Source organism: Daktulosphaira vitifoliae, unplaced genomic scaffold (assembly GCF_025091365.1).
Source record: "Daktulosphaira vitifoliae isolate Bord-2020 unplaced genomic scaffold, ASM2509136v1 Scaffold_1, whole genome shotgun sequence".
Taxonomy (NCBI): domain Eukaryota; kingdom Metazoa; phylum Arthropoda; class Insecta; order Hemiptera; family Phylloxeridae; genus Daktulosphaira; species Daktulosphaira vitifoliae.
The window spans coordinates 71222338-71235300 of NW_026099572.1; the positions used below are offsets into that span (position 1 = coordinate 71222338).

The 12963-nt window shown below is 25.6% G+C and overlaps 1 protein-coding gene and 1 long non-coding RNA gene across 4 annotated transcripts in view; one reads left to right on the forward strand and one right to left on the reverse strand.

Moving 5' to 3' along the window:
* LOC126893688 (uncharacterized) overlaps positions 1-11396 on the forward strand; it is a 21052-nt gene extending 9656 nt beyond the window's left edge. The window contains exons 1-4 of one of the 2 annotated variants that reach the window (XR_007701253.1): positions 7976-8102; positions 8172-8259; positions 11045-11153; positions 11265-11396. This is a non-coding gene — a long non-coding RNA (uncharacterized LOC126893688). Of the gene's footprint in view, positions 1-7975; positions 8103-8171; positions 8260-11044; positions 11154-11264 lie in introns of those variants that run through there. The other variant, XR_007701254.1, reaches the window with a different exon arrangement.
* LOC126893686 (uncharacterized) overlaps positions 1-11447 on the reverse strand; it is a 34299-nt gene extending 22852 nt beyond the window's left edge. Inside the window, exon 1 of one of the 2 annotated variants that reach the window (XM_050664101.1) lies at positions 7367-7413. The gene's annotated coding sequence lies outside the window, so the exon portion shown is untranslated. Of the gene's footprint in view, positions 1-7366; positions 7414-11274 lie in introns of those variants that run through there. The other variant, XM_050664099.1, reaches the window with a different exon arrangement.
* Positions 11448-12963: the final 1516 nt, after the last annotated feature.

Consider the following 12963-nt stretch of genomic DNA (forward strand, 5'->3'; position numbering starts at 1 on the left):
CCGACGATCTATCTTCTATACGCAAATGGCTACCATATTGAAAAATATACTATTTTTGTATGATAATTATGGGTTTTGTATTTTATTTTAATAGAAGTTGATGTTGCTTTTGCAATTATCCATCAATTTTTTAAAATTAAACACTATCTACAGATTTGCATCGAAGCGTTTCTTATGATAGTGATTTTAATCACTGTCACATTAAATCTACACTGGACCCTACTATGCAATGTCTCCACTATGCCGCGACCCCACTGTGCTACCGTTTTTGAAAAATGTATATATCAGCACAAATTTTTTTTTTATTCTAAATTATTATAATTGTTTATTTTTGGAATATAGTTTCGGTTAATTATTTTAAAAAAAATCATTTAACATTAAATATTACAATAAATATATAAAATAAAAATGTTAATTGATGTTAATTAATTTAATTAATTAAATTCAATTGAATATTAAAAAAAAAGATTACTCTTAATAAATTTTTCATTTTAGAATCGGTTATTTTTCAGTAGGTTTAAGTCATCAAAAAGAGCTCAAATCAGCGATATAATATTTCATACCATCCTCTCTTCCTTGGTAGAAAGTTGGTATTTTACCCACTACTCCAATAAATATAGATGAATTTATGAAAAAATTGAAAAAATGGAAACGTTACGTTCGATACCAGTGCTCTTAAGGACTAATGACAAATTTAATAAGTCATATTATTGATCTGTTCATGATATTTTAATTCTATAAACTACATATGAATTCAATTTAAAAAGAATGAAAATTGATTTATATAAAGGATATTATTTTTGCGTATTGGTATATTAACTTATAATTTTATAATTTTTTATTAAAAAAGATTACCAAAAATTCCGGTGGCAATTGACATAATATGATTGTTGTTTCGAAATGTACAATTTAGCGTTTAGTTGGGTTTAAACAATATAGTGTCAAATCAATTACCTACTCTATCGGTTGTATCTTAATATACACTACACTTAAATGATACTATAAAAAAATAAACTCACACATACACACGTATGCATTTATAACATTGTGTCTAATGTATAACACGATAAAAAGCAACCGTAAAATGAAAAACATTGAAAATANATATTAATATACTTTTAATGGTACTTAAAAAAAATTACTAATGAAAGAATTTTATATGATAGAAGTATGAGTCAATTAGTGAGTATAGGACAATGTTATGACAAGCGTCGCATGTTCAAATGGTTGTTATATTGCCTCTTCAGTATGTAAAATTCTCTCCTCAGAGACAATGCCCCTTGAAACTAATGGAAGTGTTGGCAATATATTTTCTTAGTTTAGGCAGTTTTGTCTATGATCTAAAACACGACTAAGATCAAACAGCATTGCAATATTTTAGTCGAAAATTAAAACCCTATTACGTTTAAAACACACTATTTTTACAAAAAAAAGTTTTAAGCATTCAACACAAAATTTAAATAAAAAATTACATTTTGTGTGTTTTGAAAATTATGAAATTATAATAGCACTTGGGGTAAAATTCAAAATAAATTATAAGAATATTTTACTTTAATGACGTAGTCAGAGCGCAGTACCACTTCCCCAAAATATATGCAATGATCGAATTATTTACTAAGCATTGTACTTTTATATGGATCATGAAAAAAAAAAATTATTATGAAATAATAAAATTTCTCCAGCTCGTTTTTTGGCTGTGTCATTGTTTTACTTACCTATAAACAATTACTCTGTTCTTTTCTGGAGTTCAGAATTTAAGTATACTAATATTATAATATCAAATAATATTATATAGAAATTTATAATATGAAATGATTATAAACCCATAATACAAAATGATAGAAGTGTTTTCTTATGTTAATGACATAAATGCCTTTATGTTTATGGTCCATTGAATAAAGATTTGTTAATACTCATGAAACCAAATTAATTTGGTTTTCATTAGAAAACTTTGTTAATTAATTAATCTTATTACTGTTAGTGTATTCTTATTAAAAAGTTGTTAGTTGAGAAAATAAAGAGTTATATAAATTTATTTATATGGTAAAATTATTATTTTTATTGCTTAAAATAATCGTGTTTTTAAATGTTAGTAATCTTTTTTTTTTGAAATGCCAAATACAAATAATAAAAGTACTATTTTACTATGCGAGTGATTAATTTATCGTTGACCACTAAATTTTTAAAAATAATAATAATTTTGAAAATATAATTTTTTTTTGATTGTGTTGAATAGAATTTATCTTTACTCGTAAAAAAAAGGATTAATTTTTATATATGTGTATTGTAATTCTGTAAAATAATAAAAATAAACATAAGTATCATAATCACAAAATTTGATTTCTATAATGAACGATTTTTCTTATAAACAAATTTTTATGAACAAAAAAAACCACAACAATTGTTTTAAGAGAAATTAATTTTCTTAAGTTAAAAATATCAATTAATGATTAAAAAATGAAAAATCAAATTTTTACAACATTGCATATGAATTTTTCTTTATAACTTATTAATAAATGTAAAACAAAATTAATTTTACATAGATTAATTTTTTAATGTATTATACATAATAATTGGTTTTACTAACACATCTGCCAACAAATGAAAAAATGAGATTTTGTACATCCTAAATATTGCTTTTTACTGGTTATACAAGTCCTAAATTATAGTATTATACACCATACTGTCATATGCTGTCACATCCTTATACGTTTATGTTGGACATTGATTGATGTAATGTGCGTGAGCTTAACCTATACTATGTACACATTGGACATGGGTATATCCTTCCAAGGATGGGAATGACCTATCCGTGATCGTGTTATGGTTACGTAAAACATTAGATCTTTCTTAGAACTTGTTGCCATTAAAATATTATTTTATAGTCTCTTATACTATTAATTAGCATTTAAAAATTAATGATAAAAAATGACTCAAGACTTTACAACCTCATTTTTTAAGAAAAATTGTAGATGGTGTGGTGTCATTGTTACAAATTGTATATAAAATTATTAATAGTTTTTAATCAAAGAACTTTTTTAACTTCAATTATTTTAGTTAAACTGTTTTCAATAAATTATTATACAACTGAAAAATTTAAAAAACTTTACTGCAATAAAACCTGAATTTAACCGTTTTAAATATACTTAAAACCAATGCCCAAAATACAGTTTGAGCTAAAATCCTTGATGATTTATAATTAATTGAAAGCCTTTATTGATTATGTTTATTTTTTTAAGTATGTTAGTATGTATATTCACATAAATATTACCATAATTTTCAATTTCAATTTCATTATTATTTTAAAATATTTAAGAGATTAAATCATGTTTAACATTAAATATTTCTGCATGATTACTTTTGTGAGTTTGTATGATGAAAATAGTGTAATTACATAGTTTTAGAAAGTTTAGTGTACTAATTTATTGAAATGAAATATTATTTGAAATTGATTCTCGATCTTATTACTTTAAGATTTGTATAGAAAATTATACAATAATAACACAAATTATATCTGGCTAAGGCCATACAACTTGTTCAATTATAAATAATTATGCATCTATGGTAAATGGTTTAAACTTTGAAAGTTACTTTTTGGTAATAATTCAAAATTTTCTTAACAGTTGAATTCAATTTATTCCTTTCAATAAAATTAAAATGAGTGCATTTTATTACTCCACTCACAAAATGTCCAACAATATACTATTATTTTATATAACATTATTGATTACATTATTGTATTTTATTGTAATATACATATTTGACTTTACACAAGCTAATTATTTTGCGTTAAAAAAATCGGTATACAAAAATATTATAAATTTATATTTTACCGAATTGTTGGTTACTGTTTACTAATTACAATGTGTATTATAAATTCATAGTATACAATTTTATTCTTGTACCCAATATACATAGTTTGTTAAGCTTTGATACTACTTGATTTTGTACTACATTTGAATAATATTAACATGATGAATATTATTCATGATTTTATCATTATGCTTTTATTACAAGCCTCTTATGAAATTATTCTATTTGAACATTCCTGTCACAACAGATATATAATTTTCAAAGTAAAAAATTCGGAAAATTGTTAACTTCAAAAAAAAAAAAACTGATAATCTACATGTTATAAACTACGAGAAAAATAAAATTTTCTAAAAATTGATTGAAACCTAAGTAATTGGTTGATGTTTATAAGTGAATTGTAGGGTTTTAGTATAATAATAACATTTTGTGTGAAGTAAAAAGAAGATAATGGATCGTAGTCAAGTATTTAAATTAGACAATAGGTAAATTGTAATATTAATATTATTATATAAAGTATTCAATGGATAATAAAGTAAAAATAAACAAAAAATATATAATTGTACTCATATAATTTTAATTTATTTTATTTTATATACCATTGAATTGTATTTGGTGCTTTTTTCAATATAAATTTATACAATATCCTTAATTTTTTATGGAGTTCTAACTAATAAACATATTCATTTACTTGTATGATTTGTCATAGTTTTGAAATATAGTTTTGTTAGAGACTACATATGTAAAATTTGAATAGAATATTATTGTCGTAGTTAATAAAATGTAATTTTCCAGATTTATCGGAATTTATATAAAGGGTGATTTTTTTATCATAACCCATTCAATTACTTACAAAATAAAAATAATAAAACATTTTTTTTGTGGTTACCTTTAGTTACATATTATTCTTGAATTATTAGCTATGTCATATGTTTTAAGTTCATCCCTTTTGCATTGTAAGGGTGTCAACTTTGTTTTTTCAAAAGAAAACACATATTTTAAATTTTTATTTTAATAGTTAATATAATTCAAATATTTAATATAACTTTATTCTCCTGCATTGAGTACCTTAATTGGTAATGGGTGTGACTAACCTGTGAACCCCAGTCTTTGGTATAGGAATAATGGCGCTCCCATCGCCAATGTACTACGAAGTAGTAATAGCCCCACGTTTACCTTAAATGGTTGGTGTGAAATGGTCCTCCAGTTTTGGGGGTTGAACTTCGGGCTAACAACCTGATCTCGTAAAAAACACTCAGTTAAGAAGGATTCTTTATAATAAGCTAAACATACTCTCTTTTATTAGGAGAAAACGATTAGAATGGTTAGGGCATGTATGAAGAGCAGATGGGCAGTTAATTAAAAATGTGCTAATCAATAAAATAAATAAAAGACTCCAAAGACGACATAAAACCCGATGGATTGACGTAATTACCAAGGATATAGTAATGATAAACCAGAACGCAACCTTAGAGACAGAGTATCAGAGAGATAGATTTTCATAGCAGTGCTGGTTCTGAATGGACTATTAAGCTGACTAATAAGAAGAAAAATAATATAACATTATTCGTTTATCAGATTTAAAACTTTTAAGTTTCAAATTTTGAGTTGTATACATGTATTATATATGAAGGATTACAAATACAGGCAGCTAATTGGTTTTTATGACGTCGCTATCACAGATACGGAACTTTTATTGTTAATTATGACATCATCGATAGAAAAGCTTTTGCCAGTATGTATTGTCAGTTGGTCTATTTATAAACATACAACAATGTGTCTTACTACCATTGATAATGAATGCTGTAAAACTTTATAAAAAAACAATTGGCTACCTGTACTTGTAAACCCTCATATATAATACATGTAAATAACTCAATAATTTAAAACTTCTAAGTTCTATATCCAATAAACGAATAAATTTATATTAAATATGTAAATACTATTTATTATTAAAATAAAAATTCAAAATATGTGTTTCCATTTTAAAAAACAAATTTGACACCCATACAATGCAAAAAGGATGAACATAAAAAGTATGACATAGCTAATAGTTCAAGAATAATATATAACTAAAGGTAACCAGAAAAACTTTTGTTATTTTGTAAGTAATTGAGTGGCTTATGATAAAAAATAACCTGTTTGTAAAATTTCGGAAGGGTTATTTTTATCGGAGTTTACATACAGCCAAAACTTCAACTTAATTAAAATTTGATTTATTCATTGAGTTGTATTCTTTAAAAAGTATACACTCCGAAAATATTCAATAAATTTTAATTTCAGAATTTGATAGACCTTATTGTCGATTGTTATAATAACAATTAAAACGTTCTTAAAAAAAATTACCAAATTTTCAGACATATACTGCAAGTTTTTAACGCACACAGTATAAGAGAGAATTTTGTTAAATCGTAATACAAATGTTATAATTTGTAGACATTTTCAATGTTTATGGTCAAAGTTACACTACTTGTGAGTAAAATAACGTCCTTATCAAATATAACTTTTAATAATTTTACACAAGAATACGTAAATTTAACGTGTACTAATAGTCGTTTACTTGTGCAACGACTATTGCACAAGGCTATAAATCTCAAAAAGCACGTATGCTGAAGTGGTGTATGAATACGACAAACACCCGCAATCGTTACTATAAGTAGCTTTGTCACGAGTTACTGATCTTCACGGACTGTTCATTATTACTAAAAATGATGAAGATTTGACGTTTTATCATAGAAGGAAAACATCTGACTCCACAAGGCGACTTCGTGAAAAATTTACAATACTTTACACTCGCTCTTTAGTCACAATTGACAAACAAATAAACGATTTTATTAAGGACCAATCGGAATGTCAATTTATAGTCTAAATTGTCAAAGTCTCCAAGCTCATTCATTAGACATCCTTGATACCGTCCTTCAAAATTCGAAAATGTTAATTTCATTTGAGACTTGGGAACATGAAAACGAGAATACTATAATCCCTTATTTTAGTTGTATCATTAAATACAAGAGACCAAACGTCAGATCTGCAGGAGTAACTATTTATCATCGTAATAACGACATAGTTAATATTGTCACTCCATCGATTGAGATGACAATAGGACAATCACAGTTATTTAGTTCAAGAAGTTTATATCTCACCTAATCAAAATTAGATGATATAATTTATTTTTTAAATAGATCGCTGCTTACCTTTACTACTAAAGGAGCAGCATTACTCGGCAGCAGAAAAGATAAATTCCCTACGAATCTGAGTGGAAACATTAATGTAAATTTCGCATCAAATAGATCATAACCATTAAAAAAATAGTTGCGTGAAAATCTCAATTTATCAATGAATAATGATCCAAAAATTCTAACAACTCGATCAGGAACCATAACAGTTGCAATTTTCAGACAATATATTAATAACATTCAATCAAAAAATTACATCACTTATTTCATTTACCATAAGCCTATTATATATTATTTCACATAAAAAAATAAAATTAATTAATTTCAATTGAAAATGAAATTTTTACGTGTATTTTTTTTAATTTTATCCCAATACAAACCTAATATTCTATTAGTTGAATGACTCTGAATGAAGTTTCACTTCGTCCGCGCGTACTCGTAACACGCACTCATTTTTATTTAAATAAAATTATTGTAATTGTAACTATAATATTATTTGCATTTAATTGTTCGAACACGTTCTGACAATATAATTTTATTAATACCCATTAGTTAAAAATATACGACTACTTGTCTTTATTTGTACTAAAATATAAATTTTTACAAGTATAAAAATAAAAGGCCTTCAATAAAAAAAAACTTTGCGATTATGATATTTATGTTTATTGTTATTATTAATTTTATCAATTGTGACCCAACAAATTTTATTTACAAAAGTTAAATTGTAATCAAATTTTTGCCAAAGTCTAAATTTGTTTTTAATTCAATTCTTTTTATAAACACTTCTAAACTTTAATGTTTAATTTAATAAAAGTAATTTTGTTAAATTTTTTGATTTTGAGTGAACCATAAATTTATCTATATAATTTTTAAAGTTAATAATAAGGTTATTTTTTATTTGTTAAAACCAAAAATATCAGATCGAATACATAATTATTTATTTTCATAAAATGTTGTTTTTTATAGTGTTTTCTTATTTTTATTGATGATGAAGTTATTCTTATAAAATGCATTCCTGGATAGTTTTGAAGATATTAGTGAACACTTTATCCACTCAATTCATTATTTCTTTATTATAACTGTATTTTACGACGAAAGTTAACTTGAGAAGCTAAGGTACGAATTTCCTCTTATTTATTGTGCTTTTGTTTTTATTTAAGCAATACACACAATACCTTACTATAGTTGAGATCAAGAGCGATTTAAGAGGGAAGTCGAACATCTTCAAAATTCATTGTATCATCTTGGGTGAATATTGCGATTAAAACTGTGCGTAAGTCTGTTGTTATCTTTTAAAAAAAAATACTTTGTTGCCTTTAGTACAAAATTGATGATATTAAAGATTGAGTAATGTACATGATTGGTTTATGCTTGACCATTATATTTTTTCAAAAGTAATAATAATTTAGAGAATTTATTTACAACTTATTTATTAGTATTTATTTCTCAATTTAACATTTATTAAGTTTTTTTTCGATTCATCCCTTAAAGCTTTTAATTACATTATTATTTAAAATTACAATATACATATATAACTAGCATAATAGAAAATTATCTAATTAAGAAAACGATTACCAATTATTTAGAAGTTTTTACTTTTATACCTATATGTGAGGAGTAGCGTGGTAAAGAAATGAATCGCAACATAACCCACACTTCATCACTGTCCGTGTTTTAAAATGCTAATAGTTCTAGAAATATTGATTCAAAAAATGATATTGATTAGTCATTTTCTTAATTAGATCATTATCTATTTTAAAAGATAGGTAAATATTAATGTTTCTATTTTAATAAATAAAGTTGATACCCTTATAAGGGACAGGGGATGGACCAAAAATAATATTTAATCACTTATAAATCAATACACTATAAAAAATAATACAAAAATCCTACATGTCAATATAATATGTTTAATATATACATTAGCTTAACTAATTAATTGATATATATTCCACAAAAAGCCTAAAAAACAATAAGTGTGAGTAGAATAATCTGATAATTAAAATAAATGGTGTAGGGCAAAAGACCCTACTATAGCTGTTTAAAAATTTGAATTGCCTAGGAAAGAAAAATTTTAACATTGCCTTCCTGATAGCATTTTCTTTAAAATAATGTTATAATGTTTTTATCATATGTTTTTTTTTAATTGCTATCTGGGGCTATAATAGCATTAATCATATTTATTATGAAATTTCTCAAAACCACAAATATTATAAATGATAAAATGTGGTATCAACACTTTTTATATTCCGTTACATGGTAAGTCCAATACTACTTTTAATTTTCTATTTGCAGGTAAAGTTTAGTTAGAAAAGAGGACAGACTAATAAATGACTCTTCTCCTCTAAGTTTTTTAATAACTAACAAGATGGAAAATAAGACCCGAATTCACTACCTATCACCTAGTAATCGGTGGTTTATCATAAACCACTCTCAAAATAAACACAATATTGGAAAAAGTTTTTATTTTTTTTAGTTGCGTTAATTTCTTGATTAATTTGCTATTAATTACATTTTAGGATCATTCCATATTATGTGTACGTACGTAACTTTATTTTTTGAAACGGTAACATACATATTTAGTTAACTTATAAAATAGAAAATTATGTAATTAAGAAAATGACTGGTCGACAACAACTTTTGGTAATCATGTGAGATACTATTTAAAAAAATAATGTTGATATCCCTTTAAGTTATAAGTGATGATCGTATAAAGTAATGAACTGAATGCAACTGAAAAAAATTTAAATATTTTTCCCAATATTGTGTATTTTGCAATTGGTTTATGATAAACCAATCACCCAAATATTCGTTAAATTAAGCTTAGGATACATACCTAGAGTATTTTGCTGTTATTTTTTTGTTAATAAAATAAAAAATTTCATAGATTTAGGTATTTAATTTAGTATTAAGATCAGTGACGGCCGTGGTTGCTGATAGTGAGGACGCGCGCCTTTATAGCAACCAATAACGACGAGCACGCAGTTAATTCTAAAATTAAATTACCCAATATTATATAAGTATCTACCTCTATATACTATTTTATATATTACTATAATAGTACTATACTAATATTTTACTGTATGGACGACGCTACCGGTCGTCCAAAATCAGTACATAAGATTGACCCAATCCTCACGCACACAAAAGCAGCGCCTCGCTTGTAATAAACGTTTCAGAATATTGCCCGGACGACACAGTCGAACATACAACCGCTGCTCGTGTGTACATGCGTTCCCGTATATACTAAGGGAAACAACTGTTCACACACGACAAGTGTATTATAACTATTTTACTATTTAAAAATTTGCATTTTTAATAAAAATGTAGAATTAAGAATATACAGTCAATTTTCTTCTTTTAATTAATTTTAGTAGGGGTGCGATCTTCCCACCGTCCAAACCCCGAGCCGTCACTGATTAAGATATTCATTATGGAGGGGCATATTCTATGGGGAACTCCTCATAAAATATGGCGAGCATTTTCAGAATTCACGACCCAATTATAAATACGCGCTTAATTTTTTCATTGTTTCGAATTGTATCTTTAAAGTTAAATGATGAACTTTTTCTACAAATATTATATGCGCCATTAATTTTATTTGAACTCCATATATTGGTTGTTTTGCATATTACAATAATTTCAGAGAACCTAGTTCCGTCTTATGATTTATTTTTACCAGTTTTCAGATCAAATTTCTAAAATATAGTTCTTTATGAATTCTTTTTGCCACATTGAAATTAATATATTTCATACATTATAAAATGTATATTAAACACTGATACAAAAAATTAACACCTTTTGGTTGCTACAATATTATTTTAATTAACTCATAAAAGGATTAAAATTGATTTTAAACTATGTAAAATTGTTATTTAATTGTTCATTGATAATATATATGTTTGGTAATAAATTAATGTGTTCAATATAGTTGCAAATTGATTTAATGTAAACAGTTAATTTTTGTAGACAATTAAATTTATACACATTATTTTTTTTAAATATATTTTTGTTTAATTTTAATGTTTAAAAATTAATTGAAAATAATTGGTTTTTAGTAAAAGAAAAACGGTTAATACAAACAATTATTTTTTAAAATAGAGGTAATTAAATAATAAAAAAATGGACTATATCACCGTCATTGAATTTAAAACTGCTAAAATAATCGTACGTCCTCATTTCAATTTTTTAATTTCTATATATTTTTTTTTAATTTTATTTGAAAGAAATATTACAGCAAANTTTTTGTATAAATTTTATTTGAAAGAAATATTACAGCAAAGCTTACCTGGAATTTCAACTCGCAGACTTTCAAGACAAAAACTCAGCAATGTCAGTAACCACAACTACACTTTTAAAGCGTGACTAAATCGTATTCAAGAAATGCGCGGGTGGAACTTGAAAACTCGGACACATTCATGATCATACGCAGCAGCAGCTCTGCTTAACAATTTAGCAGTGTTGACCGTTTAAACTAGTGTCAAACATGTCTAATGTATTTTATTGACAAAATATATAAAATATAAATACTTTATTAAATATAATTTATTAACAATTTTTATTTCCGAATTATGTACGTCAAACTACTGTTTTCTAGTGATTTTAAAACTTATAAATTCTCATTACCAGCCGTCTTCTTTTGTAATGATACGAATTTTCAAAGATATATTCTATTAAGAACTATATAGTTTAGAATATTATTCACTGTTATCAGAGATATTTGTATATGTTTCATTCCAAACAATGGCGCGTATTCGATATCATTATAAGAACAAATCGATGGCTTGATTCAGAAAGTTTCTGGCGGACACTCACATAAGGTTATTTTTCTATTTTTTATTTTAATTTATTATCACCACCATTTTTTGAAATAACATCTCAATTTTTTTTTTTTTTGTGACGACCTAAGAGATAGTATGTTTAATTATAATACCGTCTTTGTTAAAAAAAATCATGTAATTATACTTTGGAATAACAAAGTTGGAAAAGAAAAAGAAAAAATAACCGTGTATGAGTTTCTGTATTAATCAGATGAAATATTTTATTATTATTTCCATGATTATTAATATTGTATATAATTTCACAAGGGCGTTTGCACAATTTATCCATGGAGGGGGGATATTTAATATTTTTGGTTTCACTGTCTCCTCAAATACCCAGTAATCAAAGTACGATAATCGAGGTCTTCGCCCAGGAAAACATGCTTCTTTGGAGGCCACGACATAGGTACAATTTGAAATGCAAGATGGAACTGGACCCCTAGAAAGTTCAGTAATTCATCAACTGAGCCTAGTTTACGTATAAATTAATTTAATCTCTAATACCATAGATGAAATGAAGCTTTATCAATAAAGTTTTATTTTATCTGTGCTAATACTTTACAATTACAAGTAAAATAAGATATGATAATTTCATCTTATATGTGGTATAATTTTTAAAATTGTACAATAACATAAGACTAAAAGATAGTGATAGCCGTTTGATATTGATAAAAAGGTGGTAATACCAACTTATTCTTTGCATTCAACCCACGATTATAGATAAGACGAGTTACTCAATAGGCCGATGTTTTATTTCACTGCAGCCTAAAATACGGGTGTCACTACGAAAACAACTGTTAAAGCATTGCAAGTTTTACAGCTAGCGCTCAAGTGGTAAATTTCAATCAATCAATGCATAGTGCAAAATATGACAAAATAAAAAATTTTGGACGAAAACAATCATCTTAATATTAAGAAGAGTGTACATCAATTGCTTAATACTAGTGATGGGCATAATCGAATGATTTCGATAATCGAATGATTAGTAATCGAGACATTTTCATAATCGAGTGAATCTCTCGAAAAATCACTCGAAGTTAAAATCGTCTGCTCGTATGATAAGAATAATCAACTATTATTATTTATCGAGAGAATCGAAAAATTATACGAAATATGAATAAATATACCTATAGTAAATAATTATTAATTTAATTTTG